We start from the raw sequence: 20,031 nt of genomic DNA, 5'->3' as shown, positions 1-20,031 counted from the left end.
GTTGGAGGTTAGAAATCAATATATAAATAATAATAAAAAATATATAATTTGAAAATATTAATGGTAAACATTAATTACAATTGAGTTCAATTCAAATATTAAATTTTTGGTACACACTAAGAATTTGAATTTTTATATTAACGGGCACATTTATCAAGCTCCAAAAGGAGCTTGATGCACCAGGTTTCTGGCAAGACTTCAGGCTCGCTAGAAACACAAGTTATGAAGCAGCGGTCTACAGACCGCTGCTCCATAACCTGTATGCCTGCTCTGAGGAGGCGCACAGACATTGTGGGATATCAACACTATCCAATACGATCATGTTGATTGACACCCCCTGCTTGCGGCTGATTGGCCGCAAATTGGCAGGGGGCAGTATTGCACCAGCATTTCACCTGCTGGTGCAATGATAAATGCCGAAAGCGTATGCTGTCGGCATTTATCGATGTGCAGCGTACATGATCCACAATATCGGATCATGTACGCTTGCACAATGATACATAGGCCCGACGTATTTTTTAAAAAATTATTATTGAATAAAAATGATACGTTATAATGCATTATTAGCATAAACAATAATAGATTATTGTATATTTTTCACAATGAAAATTACTTATGCAGCATAATCAATTGCATTAGATAATTTTTTACATTTTTAAATGATTATTTTAAAAAAAAATCATTCTCTTTAGTAATTATTATCACTCTGCTTCTGTAGGTGGTGTGAGAGGACAAACTAGTAAGTATGCACAATACAAATTTTGATCTTGCAATCATTAAAAAAATTATTTTATTGTGGAATGACATGAGTTAATATATGTTAGCTGTACATACACTAGAACCCATTACCAAAACTAGAAACAATGGAAAAAAATGTATATGTACCTTTAAACAACAAATTACATTTTTTTTTAATAATTATAAAAGCAACATTTTTAACCCTAGATTTAAGAGAGTTAAAAATTATGATCATATAAAAAATAAATGTACCTTATTTGAAAACTCAGTTCCCTGGTCTGTGAGTATTCTTTTCGGTGCTCCGAATTGATGGTAAATTTTTAAAATACATTTGGCAACTTCAGAAGCAGTTTTGTTTTTTAATGGGAAGGCTATAGACCATTTAGTAAAATAATCAATAATGGTACATATATATTGATTACCACGCTCGGTTTTATTTAATTTTCCAATGAGATCCATTCCTACGAGTGCCCATGATTGAGTCACCTATATAAACAATAAAAAATTTAGAGAACTGTCATTAAAAGTTTAAGAATGATGTTATATTCTATAATAGTAAGTATTCTATATGAGTAAGATGAAAATTACAGCTAAACACAAACAGCAGAAATGTAAAAATAGCGTTGGTCATGAAGGGTAATAAATTAAAAAATGGGCTTGTCCTTAAGGGGTTAATTTAGAATGGCAGTTCAATGCACTGTATAACAAAAGTTAAAGAATTTTTTTTTATTATTAAATATAAAAAAAATTTTAAAAAAAATATTACATTTATAATTTAAAGGAAACATTTATGATTTCTGATTAATTTAATATTTCAAAAGTAAATTGAAAAATTTGATTATAAGAAAATATACCTCTGAATGGTCTCATTCAGTCTTTCAACCAAACCGTTCGTTTGAGGATGATACGCCGAACAGTAACTTCTTTGTATTTCTAGTTAATTGCAAAGCTCTTTCGTGATCTAAAAATGGGTGAGGGTGGGTTGGAGGTTAGAAATCAATATATAAATAATAATAAAAAATATATAATTTGAAAATATTAATGGTAAACATTAATTACAATTGAGTTCAATTCAAATATTACATTTTTGGTACACACTAAGAATTTGAATTATTATATTAACGGGCAAATTTATCAAGCTACAAAAGGAGCTTGATGCACCAGGTTTCTGGCAAGGCTTCAGGCTCGCTAGAAACACAAGTTTTAGAGCGCTGCTCCATAACCTGTATGCCTGCTCTGAGGAGGCGCACAGACATTGTGGGAAATCAACACTATCCAATACGATCATGTTGATTGACACCCCCTGCTTGCCGCTGATTGGCCGCAAATTGGAAGGGGGCAGTATTGCACCAGCATTTCACCTGCTGGTGCAATGATAAATGCCGAAAGCGTATGCTGTCGGCATTTATCGATGTGCAGCGTACATGATCCACAATATCGGATCATGTACGCTTGCACAATGATACATAGGCCCCGACGTATTTTAAAAAAAAATATTGAATAAAAATGATACGTAATAATGCATTATTAGCATAAACAATAATAGATTATTGTATATTTTTCACAATAAAAATTACTTATGCAGCATAATCAATTGCATTAGATAATATTTTACATTTTTAAATGATTATTTTAAAAAAAAAATCATTCTCTTTAGTAATTATTATCACTCTGCTTCTGTAGGTGGTGTGAGAGGACAAACTAGTAAGTATGCACAATACAAATTTTGATCTTGCAATCATTAAAAAAATTATTTTATTGTGGAATGATATGAGTTAATATATGTTAGTTGTACATACACTAGAACCCATTACCAAAACTAGAAACAATGGAAAAAAAATAAATTAATATGTACCTTTAAACAACAAATGAAATTTTTTTTAATAATTATAAAAGCAACATTTTTAACCCTAGATTTAAGAGAGTTAAAAATTATGATCATATAAATAATAAATGTACCTTATTTGAAAACTCAGTTCCCTGGTCTGTGAGTATTCTTTTCGGTGCTCCGAATTGATGGTAAATTTTTAAAATACATTTGGCAACTTCAGAAGCAGTTTTGTTTTTTAATGGGAAGGCTATAGACCATTTAGTAAAATAATCAATAATGGTACATATATATTGATTACCACGCTCGGTTTTATTTAATTTTCCAATGAGATCCATTCCTACGAGTGCCCATGGTTGAGTCACCTATATAAACAATAAAAAATTTAGAGAACTGTCATTAAAAGTTTAAGAATGATGTTATATTCTATAATAGTAAGTATTCTATATGACTAAGATGAAAATTACAGCTAAACACAAACAGCAGAAATGTAAAAATAGCGTTGGTCATGAAGGGTAATAAATTGAAAAATGGTCTTGTCCTTAAGGGGTTAATTTAGAATGGCAGTTCAATGCACTGTATAACAAAAGTTAAAGAATTTTTTTTTATTATTAAATATAAAAAAAAAATTTAAAAAAATATTACATTTATAATTTAAAGGAAACATTTATGATTTCTGATTAATTTAATATTTCAAAAGTAAATTGAAAAATTTGATTATAAGAAAATATACCTCTGAATGGTCTCATTCAGTCTTTCAACCAAACCGTTCGTTTGAGGATGATACGCCGAACAGTAACTTCTTTGTATTTCTAGTTAATTGCAAAGCTCTTTCGTGATCTAAAAATGGGTGAGGGTGGGTTGGAGGTTAGAAATCAATATATAAATAATAATAAAAAATATATAATTTGAAAATATTAATGGTAAACATTAATTACAATTGAGTTCAATTCAAATATTACATTTTTGGTACACACTAAGAATTTGAATTATTATATTAACGGGCATATTTATCAAGCTACAAAAGGAGCTTGATGCACCAGGTTTCTGGCAAGGCTTCAGGCTCGCTAGAAACACAAGTTTTAGAGCGCTGCTCCATAACCTGTATGCCTGCTCTGAGGAGGCGCACAGACATTGTGGGAAATCAACACTATCCAATACAATCACGTTGATTGACACCCCCTGCTTGCGGCTGATTGGCCGCAAATTGGCAGGGGGCAGTATTGCACCAGCATTTCACCTGCTGGTGCAATGATAAATGCCGAAAGCGTATGCTGTCGGCATTTATCAATGTGCAGCGTACATGATCCACAATATCAGATCATGTACGCTTGCACAATGATACATAGGCCCCGACGTATTTTTAAAAAAATTATTATTGAATAAAAATGATACATAATAATGCATTATTAGCATAAACAATAATAGATTATTGTATATTTTTCACAATGAAAATTACTTATGTAGCATAATCAATTGCATTAGATAATTTTTTACATTTTTAAATGATTATTTAAAAAAAAAAATCATTCTCTTTAGTAATTATTATCACTCTGCTTCTGTAGGTGGTGTGAGAGGACAAACTAGTAAGTATGCACAATACAAATTTTGATCTTGCAATCATTAAAAAAATGTATTTTATTGTGGAATGACATGAGTTAATATATGTTAGCTGTACAAACATTAGAACCCATTACCAAAACTAGAAACAATGAAAAAAAAAATGAATATGTACCTTTAAACAACAAATTATTATTTTTTTTAATAATTATAAAAGCAACATTTTTAACCCTAGATTTAAGAGAGTTAAAAATTATGATCATATAAATAATAAATGTACCTTATTTGAAAACTCAGTTCCCTGGTCTGTGAGTATTCTTTTTGGTGCTCCGAATTGATGGTAAATTTTTAAAATACATTTGGCAACTTCAGAAGCAGTTTTGTTTTTTAATGGGAAGGCTATAGACCATTTAGTAAAATAATCAATAATGGTACATATATATTGATTACCACGCTCGGTTTTATTTAATTTTCCAATGAGATCCATTCCTACGAGTTCCCATGGTTGAGTCACCTATATAAACAATAAAAAATTTAGAGAACTGTCATTAAAAGTTTAAGAATGATGTTATATTCTATAATAGTAAGTATTCTATATGAGTAAGATGAAAATTACAGCTAAACACAAACACAGCAGAAATGTAAAAATAGCGTTAATCATGAAGGGGAATAAATTAAAAAATGGGCTTGTCCTTAAGGGGTTAATTTAGAATGGCAGTTCAATGCACTGTATAGCAAAAGTTAAAGATTTTTTTTTTATTATTATTAAATATAATTTAAAAAAAAAAAAAAATATTACATTTATAATTTAAAGGAAACCTTTATGATTTCTGATTAACTTAATATTTCAAAAGTAAATTGAAAAATTTGATTATAAGAAAATATACCTCTGAATGGTCCCATTCAGTCTTTCAACCAAACCGTTCGTTTGTGGATGATACGCCGAACAGTAACTTCTTTGTGTTTCTAGGTAATTGCAAAGCTCTTTCGTGATCTAAAAATGGGTGAGGGTGGGTTGGAGGTTAGAAATCAATATATAAATAATAATAAAAAATATATAATTTGAAAATATTAATGGTAAACATTAATTAAAATTGAGTTCAATTCAAATATTAAATTTTTGGTACACACTAAGAATTTGAATTTTTATATTAACGGGCACATTTATCAAGCTCCAAAAGGAGCTTGATGCACCAGGTTTCTGGCAAGACTTCAGGCTCGCTAGAAACACAAGTTATGAAGCAGCGGTCTACAGACCGCTGCTCCATAACCTGTATGCCTGCTCTGAGGAGGCGCACAGACATTGTGGGATATCAACACTATCCAATACGATCATGTTGATTGACACCCCCTGCTTGCGGCTGATTGGCCGCAAATTGGCAGGGGGCAGTATTGCACCAGCATTTCACCTGCTGGTGCAATGATAAATGCCGAAAGCGTATGCTGTCGGCATTTATCGATGTGCAGCGTACATGATCCACAATATCGGATCATGTACGCTTGCACAATGATACATAGGCCCCGACGTATTTTAAAAAAAAATATTGAATAAAAATGATACGTAATAATGCATTATTAGCATAAACAATAATAGATTATTGTATATTTTTCAAACAATGGAAAAAAAATAAATTAATATGTACCTTTTTTTTATTATATTATTTTATTTTTCTCCAACAATGAGTACAGATTCCATAATAAAAAAAGCCAAAAAATATTACATTTCACCGGTACAAACAAAACAAAGCAAAGAAAAAAAGAATAATAACAGTCCAAAAAGAAGAAAAAAAAAATGTATATTACATATCATATACCTAATTGGTTGGACTAACTCGTCTGTCTTTCTTTAATAACTCAATGTTGGAATTTTTTCTTTTTTCCCTTTCCCTTCCCTCTTCTACTTTTCCCTCCTCTTCCTCCCCTTTAAGACCACGGAACAGCAATGAAGAAAAAAAAAAAAAAAGAAAGGGGGGGGGGGGGGCAAGGAGAAATTGTCAAATTGTACTAACCCACTTCAGCTTCCCAAATACCTAATAATACTAGCTCTGAGTTTTTAAACGGTGAAATCAAATAATCGATTTCTCTTTCAGGGAAAATCTTGATAAATGGCGCCCATTTATGAAAAAATTTCTTTACATCATGTTCGTTATCTATATTGGTGTTTTTCTGTTCTAAGATATATTGTTTCTTTAGATGATTCCTAATTTCTGAAATAGTTGGTATCGCCCTCAATTTTCATTTCTTACATAGCAAATATCTGGTAGCTAAAATAGCTAAGTTGACCAACTTTTCATTGGGCTGACGTTCCCCTCGAGGCCTCAAACAAAATACAATCTGAAACAAGGAGAGGGCTATCAGCTCAATTTTAAGTATATTTTTGAGCCAGTATTCTAGCTTACCCCACAGATTTCTCATTCTGGGACACGACCAAAACATGTGTATTAAATCTGCAGCTACGTAAGAACATCTAGGACATTTATGGAATTCAAAGTTTCGGACTCTGAGACCTCTCTCCGGGGTAAAGTATGCCCTATGCAAGAGTTTCAAATGAGCATCTCGCCAGTTAGATGAAAGTGTTGTTTTTATTACCTTATTTAGTGAAAGTTGAATAATTTTGGGTTCTATATTGCTGTATGGAATTAAATTATTCCAAATCATAGCTAAGTTCTCAACTAGCGGGGCAGCCTTACTGAGGCTCAGCATATAGTAACACGGAGAAATGGACATAGGGGAATCTTTAGTTATTGTTAGCCAAGTTTCTAAATTGCCCAAAGTCCAGTTCCAGTCAGCCTTATGTGTGAGATCTATAATATAATGTCTTATCTGTAGGTATGCGAAAAAATCTTTGTTTAGCAAATTAAATTCATCCCTCAATTCAGCAAAAGATTTGATACACTTTCTGTCACGATCAACTAAATAGATAGCTCTATCCAATCCATTATTATGCCATCTGTTGAAGACAGCTGAATCTAAACCAGGTTGAAAATTTGGGTTTCTGATTAGGGGAAGGTATTTTGATACCCTAGAGCATATTGAAAGAAGTTTAGTTAGTCTGGCCCATGCTTTGAGCGGGTTCAAAATAAATTTAAGTTCCTTAATACTCATTGGGAGTTCTCTAGGTTCCAAGTGTGCCAAAGCTACCGGTGAATATGGTTCACATATATTGGACTCCAAATCATTATTTAAAACATAATTCTTACAAGAAAACCAATCTGCTACTATGCGGACTAAAAAGCAAAGATTGTAAAATCTTAAATTTGGGAGTGCTAAGCCTCCCATCTCTCTTGGCACTGTTAGTTTAGAGAGGGCTATTTTAGATCTTTTCCCCTGCCAGATAAATTGCCCAATTGATGAGTTTAGCGATCGTATATCTTTCTCATACAACATTAAGGGGACATTCTGTAAAATATAAAGCAGCTTTGGAAGAAGAACCATTTTGAATAAAGCGGTGCGGCCAGAAAGTGAAAGAGGTAGACTTTGCCAGGTTTTAAGCCTTTCTCTAATATGTGCTATCATTGGAGTTATATTTACCTTGTAAAGATCTTTTAGATTAATTGGTATTTTAATTCCTAAATATTTCATGGATTCCGTTACTACTCTAAAAGGTATGTCTGCAATACTGGTCCTGTTTTTCCTGAGCCAAATTAATTCAGACTTTGTAGCATTCATTTTGTACCCTGAAAATGTCCCAAAATAATCTGTGATCTGCAAAAGTTTTGGTATGTTTTTTGCTGTATTGGAAAGGTATATAAGTAGATCATCCGCATATAGCCCCATTTTTATTTCATGATTACGAACTTTTATACCTTCCAGCGAGCACCTAATCTTGATTGCTAACGGTTCTATGGCTAGGTCGAATAGGAGCGGGGAGAGAGGACAGCCCTGACGAGTGCCCCTTTCTAATGCAATTGAGGGAGAGATGTCATTATTAATGATCAGACTTGTAAAAGAGTGATTGTATAGGTTCTCCACAAACTTAGGAAAATTGCCCCCAATTCCAAACTTCGTTAAAGAGAAAATTAAGTGTTTATGGATTACTAAGTCAAAGGCTTTTTCCGCATCTATTGATAAAATAGCCAGGTCAGGGGGGTCCTCCCTCCCCGCCCCCTGAAGGGGTGTCCTTTGGATATATTCCATAGTAACTAGTAATTCTCTAATTTTTGCCGAAGAATTACGATTGTTGATAAAGCCGGCTTGGTCTGAGTGGATTACTGTGGATAAGATACACTGGAGCCTTTTTGCTAAGATAGAGGAGAGAATTTTATAGTCTGAGTTTAACAATGCAATGGGTCTATAAGACTCTTTACATGTAGGGTCTTTTTTTTCTTTTAAAATCAGAGTAGTAAGAGAAGACGCAAAGGAGGACGAGACCTGTTTATGTTTAATGAAAATATCATTATAGAGATTACCCAGATATGGAGCTATCTCTGATGATAAAATTTTGTAAAGCTCATTGGGAAGACCATCCGGGCCCGCTGCTTTACTTAAGGGGAGTTTGGTAATTATTGTTCCTATTTCTTCTATTGTAATGGGCGCATTGAGTCCAGTGATCTCCTCAGGGGTGACCATTGGGATATTAATTTTGCTAAAAAATTCAGTCGCTTTATCTGTATCAAACTCTTTACTAGAGTATAGTTGTTGGAAATATTGGTGAAATACCCTAGAAATTTCTTCCGGTTTGGTTAAAAACTTCCCATTGCACTGAATTTTATCAATATTAAGTTTTTTATTTTCGTTCTTAATTAATTTAGTTAACATTTTACCCGATTTGTTACCAAATTTATGTAATTTGGCTTGTAGCCTGAGCTCACTATATGTTTCTTGCGTTAAATAGAAAGTATCTCTCGCAGCCTTAGCTCGTAAGTATCTTGCCCAGGTTAAGGGCGTTCTTTCTAATAGATAAAGATTATATGCATTAATTAGTGAGTTAGAGACTTCCTTCTCTCTTGCCTTTCTTCTCTTATTTTGAATGGCAGAGTATGCCGTAATTTCCCCCCTGAGGACTGCTTTTGCAGTTTCCCAGAAGATGTCTGTACGGTCCACATAGTTCTTATTAAATTGAACATATTCATTGAATTTGTTCCTGAGCCACTCTTTGAACTTGAGATCCGTGTAAAGATAATAGGGAAAAAAGAATCGCAGATTCTTTGATCTGGATTGAATAAAGTTGAATTCAAGAGTGATAGGCCCATGATCCGACAGAAAAATAGGCAATATCTCAGATTTAACCATTGTAGGATTTAAATGATCCCCGATTAAAAATAGGTCAATCCTGGATAGTGTTTTGTGAGCCTTAGATAGACAAGTGAAGTCCTGAGTATCAGGATTCTGATGTCTCCAGATGTCACGCAGAGAGAGGATCTGTTTAATATTATTAATTATCTTAGAATCAAGATTATCTTTTTTCTGTTTCGGACGTTTAGAGTTTTCTCTGAGTCTATCTATGGGTCATTGGGGGGCCATGTTAAAATCCCCCCCCAAGATTAAATGTCCTTCAGTACTTAGGAGGAGCTTTGCTTGTAGTGCTTCCCAGAATTCAGGGTCAGTTTTATTCGGACCATAAACATTGCAAATTGTATATTTTGCCTGTCCTATTTTCATCTTAGCCAGGACATACCTGCCCCCGGGATCAGCCTCAGAGCCCAGAATCTCCACTTGAAGTCTTTTACCTATGAGTATTGCTACTCCCCTTTTCTTCCCTACACTCGGAGCTACAAGAGCTTCTTTTACCCAAGATGACTTTAGTTTTAATGATTCGTCTAAATTTAAGTGAGTTTCCTGTATTAAACCAATGTCCGTCTGGGCTTTCCGTAAATGTGACAAAATTGCTTTACGCTTGATAGGGGACGAGATTCCCCCTACATTCCATGATACAATTTTAAAATTTTCCGTGTTATGTGTCATGTTCCTCTAAAAATGTAAGGGGAAAATAGAAAGAATAGGGAGAGAGAGATAAAAAGGAATTGTCGGAAAATAAGGGGAGGAAGGGAAGAAAAAAAAAAAAAAAAATTTAAATAAATAATTCGAGAAACAGGGGAAAGGGGGGGAGAGGAGGGGGTTCCATTTTCCACCATAACTGCCATCATCATATACTTGCTTTCACAGTTAATGCAAAAAAGGAAAAACAAAAATACATAGTAGATCCACATATAAAAAGCCTTTAGACATACGTCATTGCTTATATTTATATATCTAGAGATTTATATAGATTTTCAGCCATTTGGACATCCTCAGTAATATGTGTTATTCCATTTAATACCACTTTCAGTTTTGAGGGGTAGATCAAAGCGGCCCTATGCCCTTGTTGTATGAATTTTGAACAAATCGGGGCTAATTCCCGTCTCTTTAGGGCAGTCTCTGCCGAAAAATCCTGAAAAATCAAGATTTTATTGCCCTCTATCATGATCGGTTGGCTCCTTCGTGAGTACTGCAGCAATATCTCTTTATCCTTATAGTTAAGTAACCTAGCTATTACTGGTCGATTTCTACTGCTGTTGGGACCCTCTAGCCGTGGGGGGCCTATCCTATGGGCTCGCTCAACTATAATTGGAGGATGTGTAGAGGGGATTTTTAATGCTTTAGTAAGAGTATCGGATATGAAAGTGTCAAGATCTTCAAATTGTTTACTTTCAGGAAGGCCAATTATTCTGAGATTATTCCGTCTTGAACGGTTTTCAAGGTCTTCTAATCTATCCATGATTTTTTGTAGCCTTTTGGCTGAGATCTCAATCTTAGCACTATATGAAATTGCTTGGTCTTCCAGATCCGATACCCTCTGTTCTACTTCTTGCATTCTATGCGAGAACTGCCGCACCTCTTGAGTTAAAGAAGAAATATCTTGCTTAATTTCAGTTTTGAGTATTTCAAATTTAGGGGCAAGTGCCTCTGCAATACTGGCCACTAGTGTCTGCATATTAAGATTTTCAGGTAATGTTGCTGTATTAGAAAGATTAGTTTGTTCAGCAACTGGTTCTACTGAATTTTTAATTTTCCTATCTCTATGCCTTCCTGTCATATTTGGGGAGGGATTTTTTGGGGAGTTTGAGAGATATTTATCCATGTACCGCGTGATTGTGAATTAAAAAAGGTGAGGGGAAAAAAAAGAAAAAAAAAAAAAAAAAAAGGAGGGAGGGGTTGTGTGGTTTATAGTGATGCGCTTAAAAGTAGAGGAAAGGTGGGGAATGTGCCAGGGAAAGAAAGTGAAGGCCTAGTGTGAAGGGGCTGCAAAAAGCCCAAGCGTTACAAAAATTCGGGGTTGGTGTGATGTGTAGTGATTGGAGGGGAGATTAATTATTTAATTAATTTGTGTGGGGAAGTGAAAATTTTTATTTTAAGTAGTGATAAAGTGAGTTTATTGCGGCAACAGAGAAATATTCCTCCCAATTCCTCTAAATCTCAGCTAGACTTCTTCCAATTTAACTTAAATTAGAACTAGTCTTCTAATGCAATTGACTAATTGTCTGAATTTTATGTCTAGGCCACCCAATTATTGATTAAAAGGGGGGAGAGAGCCCAGAACTTAGGATACTATCATTAAACGTGTGTATAAGATACCTTCTTCTTTTTTCTTTTCCTTCCTAGAGTAAGTGCAGTCAATAATAGACTGATAAGGATTCTGTTAAATTAACTAGAAAAAGTAAACCTAGGTGCCAAAAATATTGGCATCCAAGTGAACCCCCTTTACAATACACATTCTTACGTAAATTTTAGTGATATTGCTGGGGAGGCAATGTAATTTACAATTTTACTACTGATTTTGATAGTTATTGTTACAGATATGAGTCCATTCAGCAACCTTTCTTGCTAACTCAGCAATTAGAGATATTTAAATTACTAAGCAACGAAAAAGCAAGCTCATAGGGCCTATTGTAATTTAGTTGCAGTTGAGAATTGGGGGACCAATGCAATTTACAATTTTACTACTGATTTTGATAGTTATTATTACAAATGAAAATCAATTCAGCAACCTTACATGCTAACTCAGCAATTAGAGATATTTAAAGTACTAAGCAAAGAAAAAACAAGCTCATAGGGCCTATTGTAATTCAGTTGTAATTAAAAATTTAGCTTTCTTTCTTCTTTTTCTTCTCTCCTTCGTTCTCCTTCCCCTGTCCTTATAAGAGAAAGATTTTCCCTCAGCCTTCACACTTATAGGGGAGAAAGAAATTCTCTGGGCCAGTATTTTTCTAGTATTAGTCCTCTGATATTTCAAGGATAAAAGGAGTGCATTGTTTTATCCAGTGTCCCAATTTTTCTGCAGTATGTCCCTTAAATGAGTGGGTTAAATGATATGCTGCTGCTTTAATACACCTTCCTATATGTTCACTTTTCCCACGCTTCTAAATGTCTCAGTCCAGAAAAAAATTTTTTTTTGCAAACTATTGACTAATTATATTGTTCCTCCTCCGTTCCCCCTTCTTGTGTGTCTTATATATATACTTATTTCGTATTGAGTCAACAAGTGTTCTTATATTTAAGCCTGGTTATCCATCCCCAGTGTTTTCTTTTCAGTTAAGGTACTATTTTCCCCTTCTACAATCAGTTGTACGCTGGGACTCACCCTTTCCTCCGCTACCCGGTCCTTCCTCTGGTAGTGACTGGTGAGCCGGAATGAATGCGGCAGTATCCGCCGGGAGCAGGCACTCCGGGAATCTTCTTCTAGACAACCCGGTGTTGAAGGATCTTTGCACAGCAAACGTGTCCCTCACCCCCTCTCACGCAGCACCGGTGGGAGAGGGGGGGGAAAGGCAAAAACAGGAGATCCTCTGCGGCTAGTCTCTCACCTCACACTGCTCCCGGCGTCCAGCGAGACTCTCAATGCCTCCTCCCACGCATCCTCGGTGGGGGAGGGGCAGCACAGGCAGAATTAGTCCCGCAGGAGCAGGGGTGCTTTTACCGGTCTCTCCTTCCTTCACGAAGTTCAGGTGAGTATACCTGCTACAATTTTGAGCACGATGCGGGTGCGGAGGGCGGGGGGGGCCTTAATTCCAGCAGGTTGTAGTAGCACAAGATTGTGTAGACTGGAACAAGGGGAGATTCAGGCATCCGTTTTTAACTTTCTTTTTCCCCTTATGTTTTTTACAGAATAGCCACGAAGGGGGGGGTAATTCCTTCTAGAGATGTTAGTAATTTGTTAGTATAGCTGAAGGCAGATTATGGGTCTTTTTCTACAACACAGCAGTGGGTTGAATTTCCACTGCACGGCACCGGAGAGGTTGTTACAAACTGTCCAGGTAGCAGCCCCAGGTAGAGGGGAGGCGCGAGTTTCCTACCGCCAGGTGCTGTGAGACTGGAGGAGAGAGCTCAGCAATCAGAACCTTGCTCCTCCTCCACCAGCTGCCCCAAATTAATATGTACCTTTAAACAACAAATTAAATTTATTTTAATAATTATAAAAGCAACATTTTTAACCCTAGATTTAAGAGAGTTAAAAATTATGATCATATAATTAATAAATGTACCTTATTTGAAAACTCAGTTCCCTGGTCTGTGAGTATTCTTTTCGGTGCTCCGAATTGATGGTAAATTTTTAAAATACATTTGGCAACTTCAGAAGCAGTTTTGTTTTTTAATGGGAAGGCTATAGACCATTTAGTAAAATAATCAATAATGGTACATATATATTGATTACCACGCTCGGTTTTATTTAATTTTCCAATGAGATCCATTCCTACGAGTGCCCATGATTGAGTCACCTATATAAACAATAAAAAATTTAGAGAACTGTCATTAAAAGTTTAAGAATGATGTTATATTCTATAATAGTAAGTATTCTATATGAGTAAGATGAAAATTACAGCTAAACACAAACAGCAGAAATGTAAAAATAGCGTTGGTCATGAAGGGTAATAAATTAAAAAATGGGCTTGTCCTTAAGGGGTTAATTTAGAATGGCAGTTCAATGCACTGTATAACAAAAGTTAAAGAATTTTTTTTTATTATTAAATATAAAAAAAAATTTAAAAAAGATATTACATTTATAATTTAAAGGAAACATTTATGATTTCTGATTAATTTAATATTTCAAAAGTAAATTGAAAAATTTGATTATAAGAAAATATACCTCTGAATGGTCTCATTCAGTCTTTCAACCAAACCGTTCGTTTGAGGATGATACGCCGAACAGTAACTTCTTTGTATTTCTAGTTAATTGCAAAGTTCTTTCGTGATCTAAAAATGGGTGAGGGTGGGTTGGAGGTTAGAAATCAATATATAAATAATAATAAAAAATATATAATTTGAAAATATTAATGGTAAACATTAATTACAATTGAGTTCAATTCAAATATTACATTTTTGGTACACACTAAGAATTTGAATTATTATATTAACGGGCAAATTTATCAAGCTACAAAAGGAGCTTGATGCACCAGGTTTCTGGCAAGGCTTCAGGCTCGCTAGAAACACAAGTTTTAGAGCGCTGCTCCATAACCTGTATGCCTGCTCTGAGGAGGCGCACAGACATTGTGGGAAATCAACACTATCCAATACGATCATGTTGATTGACACCCCCTGCTTGCCGCTGATTGGCCGCAAATTGGAAGGGGGCAGTATTGCACCAGCATTTCACCTGCTGGTGCAATGATAAATGCCGAAAGCGTATGCTGTCGGCATTTATCGATGTGCAGCGTACATGATCCACAATATCGGATCATGTACGCTTGCACAATGATACATAGGCCCCGACGTATTTTAAAAAAAAATATTGAATAAAAATGATACGTAATAATGCATTATTAGCATAAACAATAATAGATTATTGTATATTTTTCACAATAAAAATTACTTATGCAGCATAATCAATTGCATTAGATAATATTTTACATTTTTAAATGATTATTTTTAAAAAAAAATCATTCTCTTTAGTAATTATTATCACTCTGCTTCTGTAGGTGGTGTGAGAGGACAAACTAGTAAGTATGCACAATACAAATTTTGATCTTGCAATCATTAAAAAAATTATTTTATTGTGGAATGACATGAGTTAATATATGTTAGTTGTACATACACTAGAACCCATTACCAAAACTAGAAACAATGGAAAATAAATAAATTAATATGTACCTTTAAACAACAAATGAATTTTTTTTTAATAATTATAAAAGCAACATTTTTAACCCTAGATTTAAGAGAGTTAAAAATTATGATCATATAAATAATAAATGTACCTTATTTGAAAACTCAGTTCCCTGGTCTGTGAGTATTCTTTTCGGTGCTCCGAATTGATGGTAAATTTTTAAAATACATTTGGCAACTTCAGAAGCAGTTTTGTTTTTTAATGGGAAGGCTATAGACCATTTAGTAAAATAATCAATAATGGTACATATATATTGATTACCACGCTCGGTTTTATTTAATTTTCCAATGAGATCCATTCCTACGAGTGCCCATGGTTGAGTCACCTATATAAACAATAAAAAATTTAGAGAACTGTCATTAAAAGTTTAAGAATGATGTTATATTCTATAATAGTAAGTATTCTATATGACTAAGATGAAAATTACAGCTAAACACAAACAGCAGAAATGTAAAAATAGCGTTGGTCATGAAGGGTAATAAATTGAAAAATGGGCTTGTCCTTAAGGGGTTAATTTAGAATGGCAGTTCAATGCACTGTATAACAAAAGTTAAAGAATTTTTTTTTATTATTAAATATAAAAAAATTTTAAAAAAAAATATTACATTTATAATTTAAAGGAAACATTTATGATTTCTGATTAATTTAATATTTCAAAAGTAAATTGAAAAATTTGATTATAAGAAAATATACCTCTGAATGGTCTCATTCAGTCTTTCAACCAAACCGTTCGTTTGAGGATGATACGCCGAACAGTAACTTCTTTGTATTTCTAGTTAATTGCAAAGCTCTTTCGTGATCTAAAAATGGGTGAGGGTGGGTTGGAGGTTAGAAATCAATATATAAATAATAATAAAAAATATATAATTTGAAAATATTAATGGTAAACATTAATTACAATTGAGTTCAATTCAAATATTACATTTTTGGTACACACTAAGAATTTGAATTATTATATTAACGGGCAAATTTATCAAGCTACAAAAGGAGCTTGATGCACCAGGTTTCTGGCAAGGCTTCAGGCTTGCTAGAAACACATGTTTTTAAGCAGCGGTCTAAAGACCGCTGCTCCATAACCTGTATGCCTGCTCTGAGGAGGCGCACAGACATCGTGGGAAATCAACACTATCCAATACAATCACGTTGATTGACACCCCCTGCTTGCGGCTGATTGGCCGCAAATTGGCAGGGGGCAGTATTGCACCAGCATTTCACCTGCTGGTGCAATGATAAATGCCGAAAGCGTATGCTGTCGGCATTTATCGATGTGCAGCGTACATGATCCACAATATCAGATCATGTACGCTTGCACAATGATACATAGGCCCCGACGTATTTTTTAAAAAATTATTATTGAATAAAAATGATACATAATAATGCATTATTAGCATAAACAATAATAGATTATTGTATATTTTTCACAATGAAAATTACTTATGTAGCATAATCAATTGCATTAGATAATTTTTTACATTTTTAAATGATTATTTAAAAAAAAAAATCATTCTCTTTAGTAATTATTATCACTCTGCTTCTGTAGGTGGTGTGAGAGGACAAACTAGTAAGTATGCACAATACAAATTTTGATCTTGCAATCATTAAAAAAATGTATTTTATTGTGGAATGACATGAGTTAATATATGTTAGCTGTACAAACATTAGAACCCATTACCAAAACTAGAAACAATGAAAAAAAAAATGAATATGTACCTTTAAACAACAAATTTTTTTTTTTTTAATAATTATAAAAGCAACATTTTTAACCCTAGATTTAAGAGAGTTAAAAATTATGATCATATAAAAAATAAATGTACCTTATTCGAAAACTCAGTTCCCTGGTCTGTGAGTATTCTTTTTGGTGCTCCGAATTGATGGTAAATTTTTTAAAATACATTTGGCAACTTCAGAAGCAGTTTTGTTTTTTAATGGGAAGGCTATAGACCATTTAGTAAAATAATCAATAATGGTACATATATATTGATTACCACGCTCGGTTTTATTTAATTTTCCAATGAGATCCATTCCTACGAGTTCCCATGGTTGAGTCACCTATATAAACAATAAAAAATTTAGAGAACTGTCATTAAAAGTTTAAGAACGATGTTATATTCTATAATAGTAAGTATTCTATATGAGTAAGATGAAAATTACAGCTAAACACGAACACAGCAGAAATGTAAAAATAGCGTTAGTCATGAAGGGGAATAAATAAAAAAATGGGCTTGTCCTTAAGGGGTTAATTTAGAATGACAGTTCAATGCACTGTATAACTAAAGTTAAAGAAAACATTAATTACAATTGAGTTCAATTCAAATATTACATTTTTGGTACACACTAAGAATTTGAATTATTATATTAACGGGCACATTTATCAAGCTCCAAAAGGAGCTTGATGCACCAGGTTTCTGGCAAGGCTTCAGGCTCGCTAGAAACACAAGTTTTGAAGCAGCGGTCTAAAAACCGCTGCTCCATAACCTGTATGCCTGCTCTGAGGAGGCGCACAGACGTCGTGGGAAATCAACACTATCCAATACGATCATGTTGATTGACACCCCCTGTTTGCGGCTGATTGGCCGCAAATTGGCAGGGGGCAGTATTGCACCAGCATTTCACCTGCTGGTGCAATGATAAATGCCGAAAGCGTATGCTGTCGGCATTTATCGATGTGCAGCGTACATGATCCACAATATCGGATCATGTACGCTTGCACAATGATACATAGGCCTGACGTATTTTTAAAAAAATTATTATTGAATAAAAATGATACGTTATAATGCATTATTAGCATAAACAATAATAGATTATTGTATATTTTTCACAATGAAAATTACTTATGCAGCATAATCAATTGCATTAGATAATTTTTTACATTTTTAAATGATTATTTTAAAAAAAAATCATTCTCTTTAGTAATTATTATCACTCTGCTTCTGTAGGTGGTGTGAGAGGACAAACTAGTAAGTATGCACAATACAAATTTTGATCTTGCAATCATTAAAAAAATTATTTTATTGTGGAATGACATGAGTTAATATATGTTAGTTGTACATACACTAGAACCCATTACCAAAACTAGAAACAATGGAAAAAAAATAAATTAATATGTACCTTTAAACAACAAATGAAATTTATTTTAATAATTATAAAAGCAAAATTTTTAACCCTAGATTTAAGAGAGTTAAAAATTATGATCATATAAATAATAAATGTACCTTATTTGAAAACTCAGTTCCCTGGTCTGTGAGTATTCTTTTTGGTGCTCCGAATTGATAGTACATTTTTAAAATACATTTGGCAACTTCAGAAGCAGTTTTGTTTTTTAATGGGAAGGCTATAGACCATTTAGTAAAATAATCAATAATGGTACATATATATTGATTACCACGCTCGGTTTTATTTAATTTTCCAATGAGATCCATTCCTACGAGTTCCCATGGTTGAGTCACCTATATAAACAATAAAAAATTTAGAGAACTGTCATTAAAAGTTTAAGAATGATGTTATATTCTATAATAGTAAGTATTCTATATGAGTAAGATGAAAATTACAGCTAAACACAAACACAGCAGAAATGTAAAAATAGCGTTAATCATGAAGGGGAATAAATTAAAAAATGGGCTTGTCCTTAAGGGGTTAATTTAGAATGGCAGTTCAATGCACTGTATAACAAAAGTTAAAGAATTTTTTTTTATTATTAAATATAAAAAATTTTTTAAAAAAAATATTACATTTATAATTTAAAGGAAACCTTTATGATTTCTGATTAACTTAATATTTCAAAAGTAAATTGAAAAATTTGATTATAAGAAAATATACCTCTGAATGGTCCCATTCAGTCTTTCAACCAAACCGTTCGTTTGTGGATGATACGCCGAACAGTAACTTCTTTGTGTTTCTAGGTAATTGCAAAGCTCTTTCGTGATCTAAAAATGGGTGAGGGTGGGTTGGAGGTTAGAAATCAATATATAAATAATAATAAAAAATATATAATTTGAAAATATTAATGGTAAACATTAATTACAATTGAGTTCAATTCAAATATAAAATTTTTGGTACACACTAAGAATTTGAATTTTTATATTAACGGGCACATTTATCAAGCTCCAAAAGGAGCTTGATGCACCAGGTTTCTGGCAAGACTTCAGGCTCGCTAGAAACACAAGTTATTGCAATAACCCTAATAAACACTTTTGGATAAACAAATATTTTGTGTGTAGTTATTCCTATTTATACAGTTATCAATGGTTAGTGAAAACTGATACCTCTTAGGAATAACATAAACAAGTAATGAGATGGAAAGTGAGCTTGTAGTCACAGGTATTAATGATGATGTATACCTGGACATCTCACTTCAATGATTAAGGTTTAGTTTAATTCTCTGTATGACTTGAGCATGTATTAAAGAGTTAATTTGACAGGCAAACACACTAGTAAACAGTTCCTCTGTATGAATGGAGATTATAGCAGGTATTAATATGACAGGCAAACACAGTAGTAAGCAATTCCTCTGTATAACTGGAGCTTATAGCAGGTATTAATATGACAGGCAAACACTGTAGTAAGCAATTCAGTTAGGCATTCGCACTGTAGATATCCCTATTAGAAGTTACAGACAAGTGTTTTAAGGCAGTCTCTTATACTAAGTACTTGCGTATAAATCCTAAGACAAGGTAAGTTGGGAACAGGTCCGGTAGAGTTGAGAGGAGCTGAGATGTTGATCCGTTAGTGGAGGTAACACTCCGTGTTCAGCGTCCCTGCAGGCAGCGTGTTCCGACTTCCGTATACACACGCTGAGTTAGAGATGACGTCAGAGTGTTGTGAAACTCCG

The sequence above is a fragment of the Bombina bombina genome, chromosome 6 (assembly GCF_027579735.1).
Source record: "Bombina bombina isolate aBomBom1 chromosome 6, aBomBom1.pri, whole genome shotgun sequence".
Lineage (NCBI taxonomy): Eukaryota > Metazoa > Chordata > Amphibia > Anura > Bombinatoridae > Bombina > Bombina bombina.
Note: the sequence above shows the minus strand (reverse complement) of the source record.